The 12,147-nt window shown below is 43.9% G+C and overlaps 1 long non-coding RNA gene across 2 annotated transcripts in view; it reads right to left on the reverse strand.

Annotated features, from left to right (window-relative positions):
* The window catches only part of LOC108512277 (uncharacterized), a 22,663-nt gene that overhangs the window by 4,089 nt on the left and 6,427 nt on the right, over window positions 1-12,147 (reverse strand). Inside the window, exon 3 of one of the 2 annotated variants that reach the window (XR_001880554.1) lies at window positions 8,182-8,348. The exons of the other annotated variant lie outside the window; for it this stretch is intronic. This is a non-coding gene — a long non-coding RNA (uncharacterized LOC108512277). Of the gene's footprint in view, window positions 1-8,181; window positions 8,349-12,147 lie in introns of those variants that run through there. 2 annotated transcript variants of the gene reach the window in all.

A 12,147-nucleotide genomic window follows, 5' to 3' on the forward strand; every position in this document is an offset into this window, starting at 1 on the left:
GTTTTTCATTTCCATATTTAGTGCTTCCTTCAGGAGCTCTTGTAAGGCAGGCCTGGTGGTGATAAAATCCCTCAGCATTTGCTTGTCTGTAAAGGATTTTATTTCTTCCTCGTTTATGAAGCTTAGTTTAGTTAGATAAGAAATTCTGGGTTGGAAATTCTTTTCTTTAAGAATGTTGAATATTGGCCCCCACTATCTTCTGGCTTGTGGGATTTCTGCAGAGAGATCTGCTGTTAGTCTGATGGGCTTCCCTTGTGGGTAACCTGACCTTTCTCTCTGGCTGCCCTTAACATTTTTTCCTTCATTTCAACTTTGGTGAATTTGACAATTATGTGTCTTGGAGTTGCTCTTCTCAAGGAGTAGCTTTGTGGCGTTCTTTGTATTTCCTGAATTTGAATGTTGGTCTGCCTTACTAGGTTGGGAAAGTTCTCCTGGATGATATCCTGAAGAGTGTTTTCCAACTTGGTTCCATTTCCCCCTCACTTTCAGGCACACCAATCAGACGGAGATTTGGTCTTTTCACATAATCCCATATTTCTTGGAGGTGTTGTTCATTTCTTTTTCCTTTTTTTTCTCTAGACTTCTCTTCTCAGTTCATTTCATTCATTTGATCTTCAATCATTGATACTCTTTCTTCCAGTTGATCGAGTCAGTTACTGAAGCTTGTGCAATTGTCATGTATTTCTCGTGTCATGGTTTTTATCTCTGTCAGTTTGTTTATGGCCTTCTCTGCATTGATTATTCTAGTTATCCATTCTTCCATTCTTTTTTCAAGATATTTAGTTTCTTTGTGCTGGGTACGTAGTTCCTCCTTTAGCTCTGAGAAGTTTGATCGACTGAAGCCTTCTCCTCTCAACTCGTCAAAGTCATTCTCCTTCCAGCTTTGATTCGTTGCTGGCGATGAGCTGCGTTCCTTTGGAGGGTGAGATGAGCCCTGATTTTTTGAATTCCAGCTTTTCTGCCTTGCTTTTTCCGCCATCTTTATGGGTTTATCTGCCTTTGGTCTTTGATGCTGGTGATGTACTGATGGGATTTTTGTGTGGGTGTCCTTTCTGTTTGTTAGTTTTCCTTCTAACACTCAGGATCCTCAGCTGTAGGTCTGTTGGAGATTGCTTGAGGTCCACTCTAGACCCTATTTGCCTGGGTATCAGCAGCAGAGGCTGCAGAAGATAGAATATTGCTGAACAGCAAGTGCTGCTGTCTGATTCTTGCTCTGGAAGCTTCATCTCAGGGGTGTACCCTGCCATGTGAGGTGTGAGGTGTCGGTCTGCAGCTAGTGGGGGATGTCTCCCAGTTAGGCTACTCGGGGGTCAGGGACCCACTTGAGCAGGCAGTCTGTCCATTCTCAGATCTCAACCTGGTCTTGAGGTTTTTAAAAGCTCCCCAAGTGGTTCTAATACGCACCCAAAGGTGCAAACCACTCATAGATAATGACTACAAAGCAGCAATAGTCTTAGAAGGCCAGGTTGAGAATAGAACTAAGCCACCACCACTGTCTGGGCCTTTGCAAACTCCTGTCCCAAGGGTACAGTTGTTGGTGTTAAATTTCCTACCCAAGGCTAGAGGTCAGCTGTGGAAGTCTTGCCTCTTTGAGGCACTGGTTTCCTTCCAAAGGAGGGTCCAGGAAGAAGGTCAATGCTCAATCCAAAAAACCCCTGCTGTCTGCAAGGGTAGAATTTCTGACTTCATCATGCCTGGGTGAGGGGACACTTGGAAACAAGAGATCACATGCTTCTCATGACGTACACTGAATATAAAACCCAAATGCCAAACACATTTAAGAGAATCCTATAGGCCTCAGGAGATGTACCACACGGCACTAATGAGAGCTTTACTTTGAGACTTGAGTCTCTCTTCCAAATTTCCCAGCTTCTCATGCCCATCACAGCTCTGGGTTTTGCATATTTGCTATTGACCTTGAGCAAGTCATTTTCTCTCTAAGTTGTATTGTGATTCTTGCCTCAGAGTGGCATCATAATCCAGCTATCTTGATTTGCTATGGCATCAGGGCCTCACAACCTCTGTAGCCACAGTCAACTAGTATGTAGTGACGAGCCCCAGACGCAACTAAGCTGTAGCCAGGCAAGAAGCAAAGCAAATTTTGGACCAAGAAGGAGCTCATACTTTCTCCAACGAGCAAGGAGTCAATCGTTGTCCAGTGAGCTATGATAAGCACAATGACCATTACTCAGGCAGTGAGCCATTTGTTGGTTTTTAAGTAGCTCTTTCACAATGTAGGCTTTCTGCTGGGGAAAGAGTAAAAGGAAGATAGTGTAAAGCACAAAGAACTGCAAAGCCTAGAGTCTTCGTGGACCACTCTTCTGGTGCCATTAGATGGGGATACCTTGCGGGAACCCCAAAGATCCATTGCTGCTCTCTGAGGAGGAGTTAGAGTCAAACAGGCTCCTAAACCCTTTGCACATCTGGTTTCTCTTGAGAATGTGAGGCATCATTGTGGTAGGTCATTTTGTGTCACTATAAAAGAATACCTGGGACTGGGTAATTTACAAAGAAAACAGGTTTAATTGACTCCTGTTTCTGGAGACTGTATGAGAAGCATTGTGCCAACATCTGCTTGGCTTCTAGTGAGGCCTCAGAAAGCTCAAAATCATGGTGGAAGGCAGCAGGGAGCCAGCATGTGACATGGTAAGAGTGGGCACAAGAAGTGGTGAAGGAGGTGCCATGCTCTTTTAAACAATCAGATTTCTCATGAACTACCAGAGCGAGAACTCACTCATCACCAGGGGTATGGTGCTAAACCATTTATGAGGTATCCGCCTCTGTAATCCAATCACCTCCCGCCAGGCCCCAATTCCAACATTGGAGAGCACATTTCAACCTGAGATTTGGAGGGAATACACATCCACATCATATTGAACATTTTAGGAGTAACTTTGTGTAGTTCATTTCACTTCTCTGGGGCTCTAGCACCAAATACACACCCTACTCACAGAACATGAGCCACTTATTGTTATTTTTCTTTTTTCTTTCCTTTTTTTTTTTTTTTTTTAAATAGCTCTTTCATTGTAGACTTTCTGGTGTTAAATTCCTCCCCGAGGTTAGAGACTAGCTTTGGAACCATAACTTGACCACTGCAGGTGGTGATCGTGTGAGGTAGCCAGATTTGAGGTTGGAATCTCAGAGGGAAGTCAGTGACAGCCCTTTTCCGCCCCAACACGCCAAGATTCTATTTTGTAGCCTCTGTGTCCTTGGATAACACAAGTTCTCAACAGAGTGCAAGGCCTCCCTTTCTTTAAAGGTCAGAAGGGGGTTTGAGGAAGGAGACCTCTCCGGACTAGGCCAGATTTGCTGTGCGGTGCAGAACACTGAAAGTTCGGCTGGCTCGGAGCTCTCCAGGGTCCTGACGGGTACTGGCTTGGGTTCTCCGTGCCCGAGGCCAGCTCCTCCTCCCGGGCCCACCTCTTCTCTTGAAGGTGACTCCTCAGCTACAGGTTCTGGAGGGCAGGATCCAGGTCTGGGGCAACCTTGCCACGTCACCCTGGAAAACATCTATAAACCTATGTTTAATCAGTTTAAACCTAGTTACTACTCCCTGCCCCCAGTGCTTTTATGACTTATTGAACAAATATTTTCCAGCTAGGTCTGGACATTTTTGGCTTTTTGTTCTTCTATTGTATTTGTCCTTCAAGTAATACCTTCTCCTCTTCTCATCTCCTCCTTCTCTTCTCCCTCTTGCCTCTCTCTCTCTCTCTCCCTCTTTTTAACCTTTTTCTTCTCTTCTCAGATTGAGTGTCTCCTTCCAGGTGTAGAAAGAAACATATTCTAATTATCTTCTGCAAAAATGATTCTCATAGACCTCACTGTATTCACATTCTGAATTTGAACTTGGATAATCCTGAAGTTCTCCATTCTAGAAAAACCGTATTTCTCCATAAGCTGCCATGTTGTTAGAAAACTGTCTTGCCCTTTGGGGATGAAAACTTGACTGAAGTTGATTGACCCCATTTCCTACAATTGACCCCATAGTCCACCCTAGGCAAAGCGGAGGATCTTTGGTGCTCCACTCATTCAACAAATATGCGCAGAGCCTCTTTTATGTGCCGAGCACTGCTCTCCACACAAGAAATGTAGCCGTGAACAAGACAGACACAAATCCCTGCTCTCAGGGAGCAGCCACGCTCATGCAGGAGATGGGAGTGTACGCTGTGATACAGAAGGAAGCCTTCCCACTGTATGATGAAACAGAGAAATTGTTTATCTAAGAAATGAATGCGAGAGAGCTCTAGAAAAAGCACACATCCTCCCTCAGAACCCAAGAATAAAATATTCCCAAACATCCAAACCGATCTCAGTGTGCCGTGTTGGCTGCAGTTTTGGATTTATTTCCATCCTGATGCATGGGACCAAGGCTGGGAGCCTCCTCATTGGGGGAAGTCAGTGGAAGTGACAGGCCACAGGAGAAAACAAGGGGAAAATGTTCCTCCTCTGAAATCTTTTATTTGTTCCAGGTGTCAGAGCACTGGGGAGACAGGGGGAAGCGCAAAGAGGGAGGACGTTTGTGGCCAGTGGAGTTTTCAAGGGGTGAACTTTGAGCCTAATCACAGCTTTGCCTGAAGGGGCACCAGTTCTTCCTCTCCAATTCACAATTTGCCCAAAGCCTCCGACTGCTTAATGTGTCTAAACAGGGTTTCAGAGATTCCATGCTCACACTCATGGCTGTCCCCTGAGCACCCTCCCAGGCCCTGTGTGTGCAGCTGTGAAACGGTGCAAGCCTCTGGGAGGGCCGTCAGCCAATAGAGGTTGAGACCCACATATTTTAAACCAGAAATCCCAATTCTGGGCATTTATCCTGAAATAATTTAAAATAGAAAAAAATGCTTTTATGGAGAGGGGGAAGCACATTAGAACTGTAAAAGACCAGAAATAATATAAATGCCAACTAATAGGGCTAAGTGGGTTATGGCATATTAATTTTGGGGAATATTAAGTGTATCATTAAAATAATAAGCATAATGCCCAGTGGATTATAAATGTCAGAAATCCCAGAAATCAGCTGCTTCTCTTAGAAATGAGGAAACTGACTTCCAGAGAGGAGAAGTGACTTATCTGAGATTTTGAGCAAGCCAGGAACTAGGCAAGAACTGACTAGGCAAGAACTGGCCCTGAAGGTTGCCTTGAAGTCTAGCTCTCTTCCCAACATTCCAGGACCTTCCAAAGGGGGCAGCTCATGCATCACTTGGAAAGTGAGTGTGCATTTTGGGGGAACATAAGTGGAACATCAAGTGCCATGAATTCAGGGGCATTCAGTGCCTTAGAAGGACCTCATGAGAATGGAAGTGCATCGCCAAGGTCTTTCTGTCCTGATGGCTCCCGTGGGAGGGTCTCAGTGGTCTGGAGCTCCTGGGTCCTCAAGGTATTCAGACACTCACTGAGCTGACTGATCTTCACAAAGAGCCACAGGCATGAGGAGGTTCAGATCAGAGCCTTTGGCAGGTAACAGCTGGTCTCCATCTAGCATTTAATCACATTATTTTGTTTTATTTTATTTTATAGTTACACTCAAATTTTCGCTACTCACATGAATTTCCCACTTCTGGTAGTATTATAAGGTTTAAAGTTAAAAAATAACTTTATCTGGCTGGGCTCAGTGGCTCATGCCTGTAAATCTCAGCACTTTGGGAGGATCACTTGAGCCCAGGAATTCAAGAACAGCCTGGGTAACATGGCAAAACCCCATCTACACACACACAACAATTAGCTGGGAGTGGTGGCACACACCTGTAGTCCCAGCTACTCAGGAGCAGGAGGATTGCTTGAGCCCAGGAGATTGAGGCTGCAGTGAGCTGTGATTGCACCACTGCACTCCAGCCTGGGCAATAAAGTGAGACCCTGTCAATAATAATAATAATAATAATAATAATAATAATTGCATCTAAATAAAAAAGTGAGTTATTTTAAAGAAAAAATACTGAGTTGAAGAGTGTAAAGAGGGTGGGAGAGGTGGCAAAAGTTGGGAAGTGGAACCAGAATGAAAGAAATTCCAAAATTCCAAAATACTGCCTTGAGCCACCTTGCATCTAGAATGTCACCATGTACAGGGAATGATTAGGCGAGGAAGCGGACCTCAAAATCTATGTGCACATAGAAGGTGTTTATGTAAAAAACAAAATAAAGCCATGTGTAGTTATTATGTATGGTGATGGGATCACGGAAGGCTTTTCATTTTTGCATGACTCCATGAGGTTGTTTGTGGTAATTCTGCAAAATGTGACTTGTTGTTGAGAGGAAAATCAAAGACAATAAGTTCAATAGGCAAGGAAAGGTTTTTGTTTCATTTTGTTTTAAACAATGGAGACTTTGGACATGATGGAAGGATGAGGGGAAGATTTGGTAGCGAGGTGGACATTTATTCATTCATGCATCCATTCAGTCATTCTATAATATATGCTTATTATATACCTTGTGGCAGGAACTGCGACAGGTGCTGGACATACAACAGTGAGCCAAAACAGACGACACCCCTGGTTTCATGGGGTTTGCATTCTAATGGGCCAAAATAAATCAACAAATGTCTTCTGTGCCCAGTGGCTGAGCATGTCATGAGAACAAGTCCAGAGGAGGGGTGGGATGCTATTCCTTGGCAGGGGTCAGGAAAACCTGACTGATGAGGAGTGTTTGAGGAAGTCCTGAATGAATGGAGAGAGTGAGCCATGGGAGATCTGAGGAAGAGTGCCCCAGGTGGAGGGAGCACTGTGTGCAAAGGCCCTGAGGTACATGTGTGTTTGATGTGCTTGAGAAACAGCCAAGTGTGATTGGGTTGGGTGAGTCAGGGGGAACATTAGGGGAAGAATCAGAGAGGTAGCAAGTCAGGATCATGTGTGTGGGTCCTCATAGGACAGAGTAAGGACTCTGGCTTTTTTTCTGAGTGAAATGGAGGTCCACCAGAGGGTTTGGAACAGACATGTGTCAATATCGGACTGGCATTCTATGCAGACCCTTGTGTTGAGAAGAGACACCAGGAGGGCAAGCGAGACCAGTGAGGAGGCAATTACGATAGTCTTGACTGCAGATCCCAGTGGCTCAGACCAAGGTGGTAGTTGTTGAATACAAACATTAAATAAATAAGAAAGGAGATGGTAATTAATGGAGAATCAAGAGACTGCAGAAGGTGAGAGCGAATGAGATCAAGAGAACAGAGGTGAGGAAGAGGAGTGTTAGCCTGAACAGGGAGATAGAGTGTTATCCCCTGGGGAGAAAGGAAATGCAGACCACTGAGGAACAGAGACACAAGGAGGAGGAGGTGAGGGAACATGAGGATGGTGGGGTAAGACTTTGGGCATCCCCAGGAACCAGGACCCAGAGTTTCCTGTGCATAATGGCAAGGGAGGAGAGATCCATAGGTGGAAGGAGAATGAGGACTTTCTGTTCTCCCTACTATATGGTGAGGTCCACAAAGGTGAGTTCTTGTGTGCTGGGGTCACCTCTGTCTACTGGACCCTAGTGCAGGGCCTGGCTTACAGTGGGCACTCAGGTAATTCTATAATTAGTGAGTGGATGACATGAATAAGAGAATGGATGTGTAGTTGGATAGGTGCAAGGATAGATGAAAGGAAGAACGGATGGATGGAAAGGAGAGGAGATGGATAGAAGGATGGAAGGTCATAGCCTAGAACATCAGTCTATTGCAACTCCTGGGCTGTAATTCAAAGTTCCCCCTACCCAACTTTACTGACATATAATTGACAATTAAAATTGTACGTATTTGAGGGGTACAATGTGATGATTTGATATAGGTATATATTGTGAAATAACCACCACAGTCAAGCTAATGTTTGCACATTTCAAGTATACAATCCACATTGTTATCTACAGTCACATTGTTGCTGCACATTAGATCTCTAGAACTTATTCATCCTGCATAACTGAAACTTTGTACCCTTTGACTGACATCTCCCTGCTTTTCCCCTCCCCTTACTGCCTAGGAACCACTGTTCTAATCTCTGCTTCTGTGAGTTTGACTACTTCAGATTCCATGTATAAATGAGAGCATGCAGTATTTGTTTTTCTGCCACACTAAGTGAAAGAAAGCAAAGTTACTTTTAAATGAAGGAAGGAACAAAGAGTGAAAGAGTTCTGAATAGTGCATTGGGGGATAACAGATTTTTGGGGGATAATTGACAGGTCAGAGGTTCCTTGGAGGAATGGAATGAGAGCGGAAGGAGTTGGTATTCTGAAGGGATGTCTTAACTGAGCTGCCCATCCTGGCAAATGCAGTTCTCGATTCAATATGGGATTGGGAAAATTGCACTGTTCTTGGAGTTAGGGAGTCTGGGCTCACACAAAGCAGTTTTTCTTCCTCTGCAGGTCCAGAGGGAAGAGCTCAGTCCCTGGGGAAACAGATTGAAAAGACAGGTTGTCAGGCACCCAACCAAGCTGAGTTGTGCTTCACACTTAAGAAGACTAAATGTTTTCAACAGAAATGGAGTCATACAGCACACACTCTTTCTCTCCCTTTCAATACCCTCCACCAATTTATAGGCATGCAAACTAAGACCCAAAGAGAGGAAGTGACTTATCAAATTGGAATGGGCAACAGGGTCATAGAAAGCTGTTTAGAGGTGATGACACTTGGGTTGAGCCTGGAAGGGAGATTAGTTGTTAACGAATGCAGGAGAGGGTAATCCTCCAAGCAGAGGGAGTAGCAAGAATGCAGGCATGAAAATTTGGGGCTCTTCAAGCAGTTCTGCATACACAGGAATGAGACTTGGAAAAAGGGTGGAGAGGTGAGGTGAACCAAGTCACAGATGACCTAGTATGCTGAGTTAAGGAATTTGGACTTGATCCTATAAACAGTAGAAAGTCCCTGAAGAATTTGGAACCAATCATATTTTAGGAAGTAAAGTATAAGAAAAAAAGGTAAAATATAAGCCAAGAGCATGGACTCTGGAGCCAGACTGTCTGGGTTGCTCACATCCTGCCTCTGACACCCATTAGCTGTGTGATTTTGGGTCAGTTAGTTTACCTCTCTGGGCCTCAGTTCCCATCTGTAAATGATATTGTCTTCATAAAGGTTTTTGTAAAGATCGTAGATGCTACGTAAGTGCTAAGAATCATGCCTGGCACCTACTAAGTACCCTGCGTTTCTGTGCTAGCAGTTGTCATGTTGTTACTGTTGTCATCATCATCATTATTACCATTAGTTCCATTTTTTAAAGATTCTTCTTAGTAGCCAATGTTTTTTAGTGGATGGAAGCAGAGTCAGATTGCAAGTAGAAAGCCCAAGTGGGAGTTACTGTGGTAATTCAGGCAGTAAGCTATGTCCTGCGGGCCAAATCTGGCCCATTGCCTGTTTTTGTAAATAAAGATTTATTAGACATAGCCACACCCATTCAATTACATGCTGGCTACTATCACTTTCACACTACAGCAGCAGTAGTTGCAACAGAAGACTGTATGGCCCTCAAAGCTAAAAGTGTTCACCATCCGGCTCTTTACAGAAAAAAAGTTAGCTGACCCCAGAGGTCAGAGGACAGTTCAGCTTTGGGGCAGGAGACACTGGGGACACTCTTTTGCCTTCCTCCAGCTATTTTAGGAAGGGACTGCCTACCCTCTCTAGGTCCATAATCCACCTGGCTCTGCATTTCCCAGTATAGTGATCCAGGTGCGTAAGATGTTGAGATTCTCCCAGCTCAATTTCCCCTCCGATTACTTTGTACTGCCTTATTGTTCCTTTTCAAATTAATTCTTGCATCTTCAAATCTATAAAGGAAAACAATATTGAGAGCAGCCTGTGACCTTTCTGGCAGCTTTCAATTTCTTTCCTCTTCATTTTTAGTTTTTATTACCCCTAGGATAGCATCTAATTATTTCTTGAATAATCACGTCTCCTGGGCTCAGAGGAAATTTGAGAAGTGTGCTCCCTATTATGTCTTCCAAATTAGTTTCTCTTCCATTTCGGTGCACTTTCCTTTGTCTTTTCATTCTTGGTTCAGCCAAAAATAGTATCTCAAATTGAGTGCTAAATTCTTCGGTATTTCATTCACTTCAATTAACTTCCCTTAAGACTCTCTTTGGTTTTTGTAAATGAGGTCTTTGGTCCTCAGGATCTTGATCCTAGGCCACTGCACTGCCTTTTCATGCCAGCCCAGTCTGGAGCCCCCTCCAGCCCCTCTCTTGTCCCGATCCTTTCTATGGGTGTTATTGGTGGCATGAGGGCACAGGGAAGGGTAATAGGTGTAGAAAGCGGTAGTGAATCTGGTGATCTGGATTCTGTAACTTGTAAGCTGAAAGAAGTTGGGAAAGTTGACTTTAGTTTTTCTCATCTATCAAATGCAGGGAGATGCCCATCAACAGAGGAACTCGTCAATGAGAGACATCCAGGTGTTGATAATGAAGGTTGGGGGCAGGTGGAGAGTCAGCCACCCATGATTAAAGCCACTCTTGAATTCTGGAAGTCTGATGCCTGAGATCTCAGCACTAGTTTACTTCACAGGAGTGATTCAGAAAGTAATTGATAGAAATTTGTGATGATCATAATAAATCACCTGTATAGCAAAATACTTTTCCAGTTTACAGATTGCCTTCACACCCATTATGTTATTTCACAGCCCCCTGAAGCCCTGTGGGTAGACTAAGTCAAAGCATCAACCCCATTTTACAGAAGAGGAAACTGAAGCACAGAGAGGTGAAGTGACTTGCCTGAGGTCACACAGCTAACCTGCGGCAGAGTCACTTAAAACACCAAATCTCATCATGGCACATGCTCTCCTTCCTTTGTTAGCTTTTCTATGGTGACAAGTGGAGAGTGCTGTCTCCTACATGGTTCTTTTGCTGCATGTGTAATATTCCAACAGTGCAAAGGCCAGGATTGGCCCAGCTTGAACTAGGAGTCTGGTTATGACTTCAGTGGCATGAGCCCCACCTGACACGTGGGTCCAATGTCCCTCATGTCAGGCCAGTGACATCCAATGATGGTCTGAACTGGTGGACATTAGGGGCTGGGTCGCATTCATCTCAGTACCCCCAGCTCCCAGGGCGTGCTGGGCACCTCCAGCAGCTCAGTGGACTCCACAGGATGGGTGAGAACATGGGTGAAGTCCAGTGGACTAGTTGTGAGCCTTGGTTCTGCCACTTCCTAGCTGGGCGGCTTCAAACAAGCCCCCCAAACCCCTCAGCCTCAGTCTCCTCACCTTTTAAGTGGGGGAAATAATGCCCATCCCACAGGGTGGAGGTAAGTTTCAAATAAAAAAACATGAGGGTGACCCTGGAACCTCGTCTGTCCTTTACTGGGGCTCAATAAGCATCAGCGCTCCCCTCTCCTAGTCTCTTCTTTCCCCCCTCCCTTCCCCTTTCTTGCCCTTCCCTAAAACCTTATTTCCTATAACTCCTTTTTGATCCATTGATTAGGAGTTTTCACAAGAGCAAGTCTTTAAACACAAAGAAGAGTGACCGGGGGTGGGGACAGGACCTTCTGAAGGGAGAGAAAGGGCGAGAGTGGAGATTTCAGAAGACCAGAGTCCTCCACAAAGTTGCCTTAGACTGGTCCTGTTGGTGCTGGTATTTTCTCTCATTTTCTTTCTCCTTTCCAAATATAAAACCATTTATAAAGTACAACTAAACAGAAGTATGCATAAAGCTGTTTCTTGGTAGAAGTTTTCAAACCAATTTTCTCAAGGAAGTATCTTTTCTCCAAGATTTGTATTGATAACCCCCAAAAACTTGTAAGACCAGGAAGCCTCTATGGCATCGTGGCTTGGGATCTTGGGCTCTGGGGCCAGGAGACTTGAGTTCAAATCCTGGCTCAGGCTTGTTCTAGCTCTGACCCTGGATCAGTTACTTCACCTCCCTGTGCCTCAGATTCCTGATCTGTAAAGTGAGGGAATGGGGGTTCCTAGGTCATAGGGAAGTATGGAGATTAATTACTATTAATTTCATGTTAATGATTTTATGACAAGTATATCTTGATTGTTAATAACTATTCATATAAATATGCATAAATATATTATATATTTATTTGTCATTAATAATAGTCATTAATCTATTAATATGTTATATTGATATATGTTAATATATTATATTGATATATTCATATATGACTTTACATTCTATATGACATATGTGAATACATTCATGTATAATATATGAATATATATGAATATATGAGATATGAATATATTATATATTAAT

Source organism: Rhinopithecus bieti, unplaced genomic scaffold, assembly GCF_001698545.2.
Source record: "Rhinopithecus bieti isolate Rb0 unplaced genomic scaffold, ASM169854v2 scaffold_29378, whole genome shotgun sequence".
Lineage (NCBI taxonomy): Eukaryota > Metazoa > Chordata > Mammalia > Primates > Cercopithecidae > Rhinopithecus > Rhinopithecus bieti.